Source organism: Corythoichthys intestinalis, chromosome 19 (genome assembly GCF_030265065.1).
Source record: "Corythoichthys intestinalis isolate RoL2023-P3 chromosome 19, ASM3026506v1, whole genome shotgun sequence".
In the NCBI taxonomy this organism is placed as follows: Eukaryota; Metazoa; Chordata; class Actinopteri; order Syngnathiformes; family Syngnathidae; genus Corythoichthys; species Corythoichthys intestinalis.
In genome coordinates, this window is record NC_080413.1 from 43,147,284 (window position 1) to 43,162,609 (window position 15,326).

The window sequence follows — 15,326 nt, forward strand, 5'->3', positions numbered from 1 at the left end:
ACCAAATTTCCACATGTAACTACTAGATTGTGATACAATACACTAATGGGTGAAGTTTGGTTGTCTTCTGCGCAGCGGTTTGGGAGTGAACATCAAAATTACATTTCTCGGCCATATCGCATATATCTCACTGTGAAAAGGCTTAAATGACTTTTTTAATTAAGTTTGATGATTGCGCTCAAACAAAATTTCCTAAAACAAAATTTTCAAATGTAACTACTAGATTGTGATAGAATACACTATTGGGTGAAGTTTGGTTGACTTCTGCGCAGCGGTTTGGGAGTTAACATCAAAATTACATTTCTCGGCCATATCGCATAGATCTCACTGTGAAAAGGCTTAAATGACTTTTTTAATTAAGTTTGATGATTGCGTTCAAACAAAATGTCCTAGAACAAAATTTTCAAATGTAACTACTAGATTGTGATACAATACACTATTGGGTGAAGTTTGGTTGACTTCTGCGCAGCGGTTTGGTAGTTAACATCAAAATTACATTTCTCGGCCATATCGCATAGATCTCACTGTGAAAAGGCTTAAATGACTTTTTTAATTAAGTTTAATGATTGCGCTCAAACAAAATGTCCTAGAACGAAATTTTCAAATGTAACTACTAGAATGTGATACAATACACTATTGGGTGAAGTTTAGTTGACTTATGCGCAGCGGTTTGGGAGTTAACATCAAAATTACATTTCTCGGCCATATCGCATAGATCTCACTGTGAAAAGGCTTAAATGGCTTTTTTGACCTAAGTTTGAGGATTGCGCTAAAATCAAATGTCCTAGAACCAAATTTCCACATGTAACTACTAGATTGTGAGACAATACACTAATGGGTGAAGTTTGGTTTACTTCAGCGCAGCGGTTTGGGAGTTAACATCAAAATTACATTTCTCGGCCATATCGCATAGATCTCACTGTGAAAAGGCTTAAATGGCTTTTTTGACCTAAGTTTGAGGATTGCGCTCAAACCAAATGTCCTAGAACGAAATTTTCAAATGTAACTACTAGAATGTGATACAATACACTATTGGGTGAAGTTTGGTTGACTTCTGCGCAGCGGTTTGGGAGTTAACATCAAAATTACATTTCTCGGCCATATCGCATAGATCTCACTGTGAAAAGGCTTAAATGGCTTTTTTGACCTAAGTTTGAGGATTGCGCTCAAATCAAATGTCCTAGAACCAAATTTCCACATGTAACTACTAGATTGTGATAAAATACACTAATGGGTGAAGTTTGGTTGACTTCTGCGCAGCGGTTTGGGAGTTAAAATCAAAATTACATTTCTCGGCCATATCGCATAGATCTCACTGTGAAAAGGCTTAAATGACTTTTTTAATTAAGTTTGATGATTGCGCTCAAACAAAATTTCCTAGAACAAAATTTTCAAATGTAACTACTAGATTGTGATACAATACACTATTGGGTGAAGTTTGGTTGACTTCTGCGCAGCGGTTTGGGAGTTAACATCAAAATTACATTTCTCGGCCATATCGCATAGATCTCACTGTGAAAAGGCTTAAATGACTTTTTTAATTAAGTTTGAGGATTGCGCTCAAATCAAATGTCCTATAACCAAATTTCCACATGTAACTACTAGATTGTGATACAATACACTAATGGGTGAAGTTTGGTTGACTTCTGCGCAGCGGTTTGGGAGTTAACATCAAAATTACATTTCTCGGCCATATCGCATAGATCTCACTGTGAAAAGGCTTAAATGACTTTTTTAATTAAGTTTGATGATTGCGTTCAAACAAAATGTCCTAGAACAAAATTTTCAAATGTAACTACTAGATTGTGATACAATACACTATTGGGTGAAGTTTGGTTGACTTCTGCGCAGCGGTTTGGGAGTTAACATCAAAATTACATTTCTCGGCCATATCGCATAGATCTCACTGTGAAAAGGCTTAAATGGCTTTTTTGACCTAAGTTTGAGGATTGCGCTCAAATCAAATGTCCAATAACCAAATTTCCACATGTAACTACTAGATTGTGATACAATACACTAATGGGTGAAGTTTGGTTGACTTCTGCGCAGCGGTTTGGGAGTTAACATCAAAATTACATTTCTCGGCCATATCGCATAGATCTCACTGTGAAAAGGCTTAAATGACTTTTTTAATTAAGTTTGATGATTGCGTTCAAACAAAATGTCCTAGAACAAAATTTTCAAATGTAACTACTAGATTGTGATACAATACACTATTGGGTGAAGTTTGGTTGACTTCTGCGCAGCGGTTTGGGAGTTAACATCAAAATTACATTTCTCGGCCATATCGCATAGATCTCACTGTGAAAAGGCTTAAATGGCTTTTTTGACCTAAGTTTGAGGATTGCGCTCAAACAAAATGTCCTAGAACAAAATTTTCAAATGTAACTACTAGATTGTGATACAATACACTATTGGGTGAAGTTTGGTTGACTTCTGCGCAGCGGTTTGGGAGTTAACATCAAAATTACATTTCTCGGCCATATCGCATAGATCTCACTGTGAAAAGGCTTAAATGACTTTTTTAATTAAGTTTGATGATTGCGTTCAAACAAAATGTCCTAGAACAAAATTTTCAAATGTAACTACTAGATTGTGATACAATACACTATTGGGTGAAGTTTGGTTGACTTCTGCGCAGCGGTTTGGGAGTTAACATCAAAATTACATTTCTCGGCCATATCGCATAGATCTCACTGTGAAAAGGCTTAAATGGCTTTTTTGACCTAAGTTTGAGGATTGCGCTCAAACCAAATGTCCTAGAACGAAATTTTCAAATGTAACTACTAGAATGTGATACAATACACTATTGGGTGAAGTTTGGTTGACTTCTGCGCAGCGGTTTGGGAGTTAACATCAAAATTACATTTCTCGGCCATATCGCATAGATCTCACTGTGAAAAGGCTTAAATGGCTTTTTTGACCTAAGTTTGAGGATTGCGCTCAAATCAAATGTCCTAGAACCAAATTTCCACATGTAACTACTAGATTGTGATAAAATACACTAATGGGTGAAGTTTGGTTGACTTCTGCGCAGCGGTTTGGGAGTTAACATCAAAATTACATTTCTCGGCCATATCGCATAGATCTCACTGTGAAAAGGCTTAAATGACTTTTTTAATTAAGTTTGATGATTGCGCTCAAACAAAATTTCCTAGAACAAAATTTTCAAATGTAACTACTAGATTGTGATACAATACACTATTGGGTGAAGTTTGGTTGACTTCTGCGCAGCGGTTTGGGAGTTAACATCAAAATTACATTTCTCGGCCATATCGCATAGATCTCACTGTGAAAAGGCTTAAATGACTTTTTTAATTAAGTTTGATGATTGCGCTCAAACAAAATTTCCTAGAACAAAATTTTCAAATGTAACTACTAGATTGTGATACAATACACTATTGGTTGAAGTTTGGTTGACTTCTGCGCAGCGGTTTGGGAGTTAACATCAAAATTACATTTCTCGGCCATATCGCATAGATCTCACTGTGAAAAGGCTTAAATGGCTTTTTTGACCTAGGTTTGAGGATTGCGCTCAAATCAAATGTCCTATAACCAAATTTCCACATGTAACTACTAGATTGTGATACAATACACTAATGGGTGAAGTTTGGTTGACTTCTGCGCAGCGGTTTGGGAGTTAACATCAAAATTACATTTCTCGGCCATATCGCATAGATCTCACTGTGAAAAGGCTTACATGACTTTTTTAATTAAGTTTGATGATTGCGCTCAAACAAAATTTCCTAGAACAAAATTTTTAAATGTAACTACTAGATTGTGATACAATACACTATTGGGTGAAGTTTGGTTGACTTCTGCGCAGCGGTTTGGGAGTTAACATCAAAATTACATTTCTCGGCCATATCGCATAGATCTCACTGTGAAAAGGCTTAAATGGCTTTTTTGACCTAAGTTTGAGGATTGCGCTCAAATCAAATGTCCTAGAACCAAATTTCCACATGTAACTACTAGATTGTGATACAATACACTATTGGGTGAAGTTTGGTTGACTTCTGCGCAGCGGTTTGGGAGTTAACATCAAAATTACATTTCTCGGCCATATCGCATAGATCTCACTGTGAAAAGGCTTAAATGGCTTTTTTGACCTAAGTTTGAGGATTGCGCTCAAATCAAATGTCCTATAACCAAATTTCCACATGTAACTACTAGATTGTGATACAATACACTAATGGGTGAAGTTTGGTTGTCTTCTGCGCAGCGGTTTGGGAGTGAACATCAAAATTACATTTCTCGGCCATATCGCATATATCTCACTGTGAAAAGGCTTAAATGACTTTTTTAATTAAGTTTGATGATTACGCTCAAACAAAATTTCCTAAAACAAAATTTTCAAATGTAACTACTAGATTGTGATAGAATACACTATTGGGTGAAGTTTGGTTGACTTCTGCGCAGCGGTTTGGGAGTTAACATCAAAATTACATTTCTCGGCCATATCGCATAGATCTCACTGTGAAAAGGCTTAAATGACTTTTTTAATTAAGTTTGATGATTGCGTTCAAACAAAATGTCCTAGAACAAAATTTTCAAATGTAACTACTAGATTGTGATACAATACACTATTGGGTGAAGTTTGGTTGACTTCTGCGCAGCGGTTTGGTAGTTAACATCAAAATTACATTTCTCGGCCATATCGCATAGATCTCACTGTGAAAAGGCTTAAATGACTTTTTTAATTAAGTTTAATGATTGCGCTCAAACCAAATGTCCTAGAACGAAATTTTCAAATGTAACTACTAGAATGTGATACAATACACTATTGGGTGAAGTTTAGTTGACTTATGCGCAGCGGTTTGGGAGTTAACATCAAAATTACATTTCTCGGCCATATCGCATAGATCTCACTGTGAAAAGGCTTAAATGGCTTTTTTGACCTAAGTTTGAGGATTGCGCTAAAATCAAATGTCCTAGAACCAAATTTCCACATGTAACTACTAGATTGTGAGACAATACACTATTGGGTGAAGTTTGGTTGACTTCTGCGCAGCGGTTTGGGAGTTAACATCAAAATTACATTTCTCGGCCATATCGCATAGATCTCACTGTGAAAAGGCTTAAATGGCTTTTTTGACCTAAGTTTGAGGATTGCGCTCAAACCAAATGTCCTAGAACGAAATTTTCTAATGTAACTACTAGAATGTGATACAATACACTATTGGGTGAAGTTTGGTTGACTTCTGCGCAGCGGTTTGGGAGTTAACATCAAAATTACATTTCTCGGCCATATCGCATAGATCTCACTGTGAAAAGGCTTAAATGGCTTTTTTGACCTAAGTTTGAGGATTGCGCTCAAATCAAATGTCCTAGAACCAAATTTCCACATGTAACTACTAGATTGTGATAAAATACACTAATGGGTGAAGTTTGGTTGACTTCTGCGCAGCGGTTTGGGAGTTAACATCAAAATTACATTTCTCGGCCATATCGCATAGATCTCACTGTGAAAAGGCTTAAATGACTTTTTTAATTAAGTTTGATGATTGCGCTCAAACAAAATTTCCTAGAACAAAATTTTCAAATGTAACTACTAGATTGTGATACAATACACTATTGGGTGAAGTTTGGTTGACTTCTGCGCAGTGGATTGGGAGTTAACATCAAAATTACATTTCTCGGCCATATCGCATAGATCTCACTGTGAAAAGGCTTAAATGACTTTTTTAATTAAGTTTGATGATTGCGCTCAAACAAAATTTCCTAGAACAAAATTTTCATATGTAACTACTAGATTGTGATACAATACACTATTGGGTGAAGTTTGGTTGACTTCTGCGCAGCGGTTTGGGAGTTAACATCAAAATTACATTTCTCGGCCATATCGCATAGATCTCACTGTGAAAAGGCTTAAATGGCTTTTTTGACCTAGGTTTGAGGATTGCGCTCAAATCAAATGTCCTATAACCAAATTTCCACATGTAACTACTAGATTGTGATACAATACACTAATGGGTGAAGTTTGGTTGACTTCTGCGCAGCGGTTTGGGAGTTAACATCAAAATTACATTTCTCGGCCATATCGCATAGATCTCACTGTGAAAAGGCTTAAATGACTTTTTTAATTAAGTTTGATGATTGCGCTCAAACAAAATTTCCTAGAACAAAATTTTTAAATGTAACTACTAGATTGTGATACAATACACTATTGGGTGAAGTTTGGTTGACTTCTGCGCAGCGGTTTGGGAGTTAACATCAAAATTACATTTCTCGGCCATATCGCATAGATCTCACTGTGAAAAGGCTTAAATGGCTTTTTTGACCTAAGTTTGAGGATTGCGCTCAAATCAAATGTCCTAGAACCAAATTTCCACATGTAACTACTAGATTGTGATACAATACACTATTGGGTGAAGTTTGGTTGACTTCTGCGCAGCGGTTTGGGAGTTAACATCAAAATTACATTTCTCGGCCATATCGCATAGATCTCACTGTGAAAAGGCTTAAATGGCTTTTTTGACCTAAGTTTGAGGATTGCGCTCAAATCAAATGTCCTATAACCAAATTTCCACATGTAACTACTAGATTGTGATACAATACACTAATGGGTGAAGTTTGGTTGTCTTCTGCGCAGCGGTTTGGGAGTGAACATCAAAATTACATTTCTCGGCCATATCGCATATATCTCACTGTGAAAAGGCTTAAATGACTTTTTTAATTAAGTTTGATGATTGCGCTCAAACAAAATTTCCTAAAACAAAATTTTCAAATGTAACTACTAGATTGTGATAGAATACACTATTGGGTGAAGTTTGGTTGACTTCTGCGCAGCGGTTTGGGAGTTAACATCAAAATTACATTTCTCGGCCATATCGCATAGATCTCACTGTGAAAAGGCTTAAATGACTTTTTTAATTAAGTTTGATGATTGCGTTCAAACAAAATGTCCTAGAACAAAATTTTCAAATGTAACTACTAGATTGTGATACAATACACTATTGGGTGAAGTTTGGTTGACTTCTGCGCAGCGGTTTGGTAGTTAACATCAAAATTACATTTCTCGGCCATATCGCATAGATCTCACTGTGAAAAGGCTTAAATGACTTTTTTAATTAAGTTAAAGATTGCGCTCAAACAAAATGTCCTAGAACGAAATTTTCAAATGTAACTACTAGAATGTGATACAATACACTATTGGGTGAAGTTTAGTTGACTTATGCGCAGCGGTTTGGGAGTTAACATCAAAATTACATTTCTCGGCCATATCGCATAGATCTCACTGTGAAAAGGCTTAAATGGCTTTTTTGACCTAAGTTTGAGGATTGCGCTAAAATCAAATGTCCTAGAACCAAATTTCCACATGTAACTACTAGATTGTGAGACAATACACTAATGGGTGAAGTTTGGTTTACTTCAGCGCAGCGGTTTGGGAGTTAACATCAAAATTACATTTCTCGGCCATATCGCATAGATCTCACTGTGAAAAGGCTTAAATGGCTTTTTTGACCTAAGTTTAATAATTGCGCTCAAACCAAATGTCCTAGAACGAAATTTTCAAATGTAACTACTAGAATGTGATACAATACACTATTGGGTGAAGTTTGGTTGACTTCTGCGCAGCGGTTTGGGAGTTAACATCAAAATTACATTTCTCGGCCATATCGCATAGATCTCACTGTGAAAAGGCTTAAATGGCTTTTTAGACCTAAGTTTGAGGATTGCGCTCAAACCAAATGTCCTAGAACGAAATTTTCAAATGTAACTACTAGAATGTGATACAATACACTATTGGGTGAAGTTTGGTTGACTTCTGCGCAGCGGTTTGGGAGTTAACATCAAAATTACATTTCTCGGCCATATCGCATAGATCTCACTGTGAAAAGGCTTAAATGACTTTTTTAATTAAGTTTGATGATTGCGCTCAAACAAAATTTCCTAAAACAAAATTTTCAAATGTAACTACTAGATTGTGATAGAATACACTATTGGGTGAAGTTTGGTTGACTTCTGCGCAGCGGTTTGGGAGTTAACATCAAAATTACATTTCTCGGCCATATCGCATAGATCTCACTATGAAAAGGCTTAAATGACTTTTTTAATTAAGTTTGATGATTGCGTTCAAACAAAATGTCCTAGAACAAAATTTTCAAATGTAACTACTAGATTGTGATACAATACACTATTGGGTGAAGTTTGGTTGACTTCTGCGCAGCGGTTTGGTAGTTAACATCAAAATTACATTTCTCGGCCATATCGCATAGATCTCACTGTGAAAAGGCTTAAATGACTTTTTTAATTAAGTTTAATGATTGCGCTCAAACCAAATGTCCTAGAACGAAATTTTCAAATGTAACTACTAGAATGTGATACAATACACTATTGGGTGAAGTTTAGTTGACTTATGCGCAGCGGTTTGGGAGTTAACATCAAAATTACATTTCTCGGCCATATCGCATAGATCTCACTGTGAAAAGGCTTAAATGGCTTTTTTGACCTAAGTTTGAGGATTGCGCTAAAATCAAATGTCCTAGAACCAAATTTCCACATGTAACTACTAGATTGTGATACAATACACTAATGGGTGAAGTTTGGTTTACTTCAGCGCAGCGGTTTGGGAGTTAACATCAAAATTACATTTCTCGGCCATATCGCATAGATCTCACTGTGAAAAGGCTTAAATGGCTTTTTTGACCTAAGTTTAATAATCGCGCTCAAACCAAATGTCCTAGAACGAAATTTTCAAATGTAACTACTAGAATGTGATACAATACACTATTGGGTGAAGTTTGGTTGACTTCTGCGCAGCGGTTTGGGAGTTAACATCAAAATTACATTTCTCGGCCATATCGCATAGATCTCACTGTGAAAAGGCTTAAATGGCTTTTTTGACCTAAGTTTGAGGATTGCGCTCAAACCAAATGTCCTAGAACGAAATTTTCAAATGTAACTACTAGAATGTGATACAATACACTATTGGGTGAAGTTTGGTTGACTTCTGCGCAGCGGTTTGGGAGTTAACATTAAAATTACATTTCTCGGCCATATCGCATAGATCTCACTGTGAAAAGGCTTAAATGGCTTTTTTGACCTAAGTTTGAGGATTGCGCTCAAATCAAATGTCCTAGAACCAAATTTCCACATGTAACTATAAGATTGTGATAAAATACACTAATGGGTGAAGTTTGGTTGACTTCTGCGCAGCGGTTTGGGATTTAACATCAAAATTACATTTCTCGGCCATATCGCATAGATCTCACTGTGAAAAGGCTTAAATGACTTTTTTAATTAAGTTTGATGATTGCGCTCAAACAAAATTTCCTAGAACCAAATTTCCACATGTAACTACTAGATTGTGATACAATACACTAATGGGTGAAGTTTGGTTTACTTCAGCGCAGCGGTTTGGGAGTTAACATCAAAATTACATTTCTCGGCCATATCGCATAGATCTCACTGTGAAAAGGCTTAAATGGCTTTTTTGACCTAAGTTTAATAATTGCGCTCAAACCAAATGTCCTAGAACGAAATTTTCAAATGTAACTACTAGAATGTGATACAATACACTATTGGGTGAAGTTTGGTTGACTTCTGCGCAGCGGTTTGGGAGTTAACATCAAAATTACATTTCTCGGCCATATCGCATAGATCTCACTGTGAAAAGGCTTAAATGGCTTTTTTGACCTAAGTTTGAGGATTGCGCTCAAACCAAATGTCCTAGAACGAAATTTTCAAATGTAACTACTAGAATGTGATACAATACACTATTGGGTGAAGTTTGGTTGACTTCTGCGCAGCGGTTTGGGAGTTAACATCAAAATTACATTTCTCGGCCATATCGCATAGATCTCACTGTGAAAAGGCTTAAATGGCTTTTTTGACCTAAGTTTGAGGATTGCGCTCAAATCAAATGTCCTAGAACCAAATTTCCACATGTAACTACTAGATTGTGATAAAATACACTAATGGGTGAAGTTTGGTTGACTTCTGCGCAGCGGTTTGGGAGTTAACATCAAAATTACATTTCTCGGCCATATCGCATAGATCTCACTGTGAAAAGGCTTAAATGACTTTTTTAATTAAGTTTGATGATTGCGCTCAAACAAAATTTCCTAGAACAAAATTTTCAAATGTAACTACTAGATTGTGATACAATACACTATTGGGTGAAGTTTGGTTGACTTCTGCGCAGCGGTTTGGGAGTTAACATCAAAATTACATTTCTCGGCCATATCGCATAGATCTCACTGTGAAAAGGCTTAAATGACTTTTTTAATTAAGTTTGAGGATTGCGCTCAAATCAAATGTCCTATAACCAAATTTCCACATGTAACTACTAGATTGTGATACAATACACTAATGGGTGAAGTTTGGTTGACTTCTGCGCAGCGGTTTGGGAGTTAACATCAAAATTACATTTCTCGGCCATATCGCATAGATCTCACTGTGAAAAGGCTTAAATGACTTTTTTAATTAAGTTTGATGATTGCGTTCAAACAAAATGTCCTAGAACAAAATTTTCAAATGTAACTACTAGATTGTGATACAATACACTATTGGGTGAAGTTTGGTTGACTTCTGCGCAGCGGTTTGGGAGTTAACATCAAAATTACATTTCTCGGCCATATCGCATAGATCTCACTGTGAAAAGGCTTAAATGGCTTTTTTGACCTAAGTTTGAGGATTGCGCTCAAATCAAATGTCCAATAACCAAATTTCCACATGTAACTACTAGATTGTGATACAATACACTAATGGGTGAAGTTTGGTTGACTTCTGCGCAGCGGTTTGGGAGTTAACATCAAAATTACATTTCTCGGCCATATCGCATAGATCTCACTGTGAAAAGGCTTAAATGACTTTTTTAATTAAGTTTGATGATTGCGTTCAAACAAAATGTCCTAGAACAAAATTTTCAAATGTAACTACTAGATTGTGATACAATACACTATTGGGTGAAGTTTGGTTGACTTCTGCGCAGCGGTTTGGGAGTTAACATCAAAATTACATTTCTCGGCCATATCGCATAGATCTCACTGTGAAAAGGCTTAAATGGCTTTTTTGACCTAAGTTTGAGGATTGCGCTCAAACAAAATGTCCTAGAACAAAATTTTCAAATGTAACTACTAGATTGTGATACAATACACTATTGGGTGAAGTTTGGTTGACTTCTGCGCAGCGGTTTGGGAGTTAACATCAAAATTACATTTCTCGGCCATATCGCATAGATCTCACTGTGAAAAGGCTTAAATGACTTTTTTAATTAAGTTTGATGATTGCGTTCAAACAAAATGTCCTAGAACAAAATTTTCAAATGTAACTACTAGATTGTGATACAATACACTATTGGGTGAAGTTTGGTTGACTTCTGCGCAGCGGTTTGGGAGTTAACATCAAAATTACATTTCTCGGCCATATCGCATAGATCTCACTGTGAAAAGGCTTAAATGGCTTTTTTGACCTAAGTTTGAGGATTGCGCTCAAACCAAATGTCCTAGAACGAAATTTTCAAATGTAACTACTAGAATGTGATACAATACACTATTGGGTGAAGTTTGGTTGACTTCTGCGCAGCGGTTTGGGAGTTAACATCAAAATTACATTTCTCGGCCATATCGCATAGATCTCACTGTGAAAAGGCTTAAATGGCTTTTTTGACCTAAGTTTGAGGATTGCGCTCAAATCAAATGTCCTAGAACCAAATTTCCACATGTAACTACTAGATTGTGATAAAATACACTAATGGGTGAAGTTTGGTTGACTTCTGCGCAGCGGTTTGGGAGTTAACATCAAAATTACATTTCTCGGCCATATCGCATAGATCTCACTGTGAAAAGGCTTAAATGACTTTTTTAATTAAGTTTGATGATTGCGCTCAAACAAAATTTCCTAGAACAAAATTTTCAAATGTAACTACTAGATTGTGATACAATACACTATTGGGTGAAGTTTGGTTGACTTCTGCGCAGCGGTTTGGGAGTTAACATCAAAATTACATTTCTCGGCCATATCGCATAGATCTCACTGTGAAAAGGCTTAAATGACTTTTTTAATTACGTTTGATGATTGCGCTCAAACAAAATTTCCTAGAACAAAATTTTCAAATGTAACTACTAGATTGTGATACAATACACTATTGGTTGAAGTTTGGTTGACTTCTGCGCAGCGGTTTGGGAGTTAACATCAAAATTACATTTCTCGGCCATATCGCATAGATCTCACTGTGAAAAGGCTTAAATGGCTTTTTTGACCTAGGTTTGAGGATTGCGCTCAAATCAAATGTCCTATAACCAAATTTCCACATGTAACTACTAGATTGTGATACAATACACTAATGGGTGAAGTTTGGTTGACTTCTGCGCAGCGGTTTGGGAGTTAACATCAAAATTACATTTCTCGGCCATATCGCATAGATCTCACTGTGAAAAGGCTTAAATGACTTTTTTAATTAAGTTTGATGATTGCGCTCAAACAAAATTTCCTAGAACAAAATTTTTAAATGTAACTACTAGATTGTGATACAATACACTATTGGGTGAAGTTTGGTTGACTTCTGCGCAGCGGTTTGGGAGTTAACATCAAAATTACATTTCTCGGCCATATCGCATAGATCTCACTGTGAAAAGGCTTAAATGGCTTTTTTGACCTAAGTTTGAGGATTGCGCTCAAATCAAATGTCCTAGAACCAAATTTCGACATGTAACTACTAGATTGTGATACAATACACTATTGGGTGAAGTTTGGTTGACTTCTGCGCAGCGGTTTGGGAGTTAACATCAAAATTACATTTCTCGGCCATATCGCATAGATCTCACTGTGAAAAGGCTTAAATGGCTTTTTTGACCTAAGTTTGAGGATTGCGCTCAAATCAAATGTCCTATAACCAAATTTCCACATGTAACTACTAGATTGTGATACAATACACTAATGGGTGAAGTTTGGTTGTCTTCTGCGCAGCGGTTTGGGAGTGAACATCAAAATTACATTTCTCGGCCATATCGCATATATCTCACTGTGAAAAGGCTTAAATGACTTTTTTAATTAAGTTTGATGATTGCGCTCAAACAAAATTTCCTAAAACAAAATTTTCAAATGTAACTACTAGATTGTGATAGAATACACTATTGGGTGAAGTTTGGTTGACTTCTGCGCAGCGGTTTGGGAGTTAACATCAAAATTACATTTCTCGGCCATATCGCATAGATCTCACTGTGAAAAGGCTTAAATGACTTTTTTAATTAAGTTTGATGATTGCGTTCAAACAAAATGTCCTAGAACAAAATTTTCAAATGTAACTACTAGATTGTGATACAATACACTATTGGGTGAAGTTTGGTTGACTTCTGCGCAGCGGTTTGGTAGTTAACATAAAAATTACATTTCTCGGCCATATCGCATAGATCTCACTGTGAAAAGGCTTAAATGACTTTTTTAATTAAGTTTAATGATTGCGCTCAAACCAAATGTCCTAGAACGAAATTTTCAAATGTAACTACTAGAATGTGATACAATACACTATTGGGTGAAGTTTAGTTGACTTATGCGCAGCGGTTTGGGAGTTAACATCAAAATTACATTTCTCGGCCATATCGCATAGATCTCACTGTGAAAAGGCTTAAATGGCTTTTTTGACCTAAGTTTGAGGATTGCGCTAAAATCAAATGTCCTAGAACCAAATTTCCACATGTAACTACTAGATTGTGAGACAATACACTAATGGGTGAAGTTTGGTTTACTTCAGCGCAGCGGTTTGGGAGTTAACATCAAAATTACATTTCTCGGCCATATCGCATAGATCTCACTGTGAAAAGGCTTAAATGGCTTTTTTGACCTAAGTTTAATAATTGCGCTCAAACCAAATGTCCTAGAACGAAATTTTCAAATGTAACTACTAGAATGTGATACAATACACTATTGGGTGAAGTTTGGTTGACTTCTGCGCAGCGGTTTGGGAGTTAACATCAAAATTACATTTCTCGGCCATATCGCATAGATCTCACTGTGAAAAGGCTTAAATGGCTTTTTTGACCTAAGTTTGAGGATTGCGCTCAAACCAAATGTCCTAGAACGAAATTTTCAAATGTAACTACTAGAATGTGATACAATACACTATTGGGTGAAGTTTGGTTGACTTCTGCGCAGCGGTTTGGGAGTTAACATCAAAATTACATTTCTCGGCCATATCGCATAGATCTCACTGTGAAAAGGCTTAAATGACTTTTTTAATTAAGTTTGATGATTGCGCTCAAACAAAATTTCCTAAAACAAAATTTTCAAATGTAACTACTAGATTGTGATAGAATACACTATTGGGTGAAGTTTGGTTGACTTCTGCGCAGCGGTTTGGGAGTTAACATCAAAATTACATTTCTCGGCCATATCGCATAGATCTCACTGTGAAAAGGCTTAAATGACTTTTTTAATTAAGTTTGATGATTGCGTTCAAACAAAATGTCCTAGAACAAAATTTTCAAATGTAACTACTAGATTGTGATACAATACACTATTGGGTGAAGTTTGGTTGACTTCTGCGCAGCGGTTTGGTAGTTAACATCAAAATTACATTTCTCGGCCATATCGCATAGATCTCACTGTGAAAAGGCTTAAATGACTTTTTTAATTAAGTTTAATGATTGCGCTCAAACCAAATGTCCTAGAACGAAATTTTCAAATGTAACTACTAGAATGTGATACAATACACTATTGGGTGAAGTTTAGTTGACTTATGCGCAGCGGTTTGGGAGTTAACATCAAAATTACATTTCTCGGCCATATCGCATAGATCTCACTGTGAAAAGGCTTAAATGGCTTTTTTGACCTAAGTTTGAGGATTGCGCTAAAATCAAATGTCCTAGAACCAAATTTCCACATGTAACTACTAGATTGTGATACAATACACTAATGGGTGAAGTTTGGTTTACTTCAGCGCAGCGGTTTGGGAGTTAACATCAAAATTACATTTCTCGGCCATATCGCATAGATCTCACTGTGAAAAGGCTTAAATGGCTTTTTTGACCTAAGTTTAATAATTGCGCTCAAACCAAATGTCCTATAACCAAATTTCCACATGTAACTACTAGATTGTGATACAATACACTATTGGGTGAAGTTTGGTTGACTTCTGCGCAGCGGTTTGGGAGTTAACATCAAAATTACATTTCTCGGCCATATCGCATAGATCTCACTGTGAAAAGGCTTAAATGGCTTTTTTGACCTAAGTTTGAGGATTGCGCTCAAATCAAATGTCCTATAACCAAATTTCCACATGTAACTACTAGATTGTGATACAATACACTAATGGGTGAAGTTTGGTTGACTTCTGCGCAGCGGTTTGGGAGTTAACATCAAAATTACATTTCTCGGCCATATCG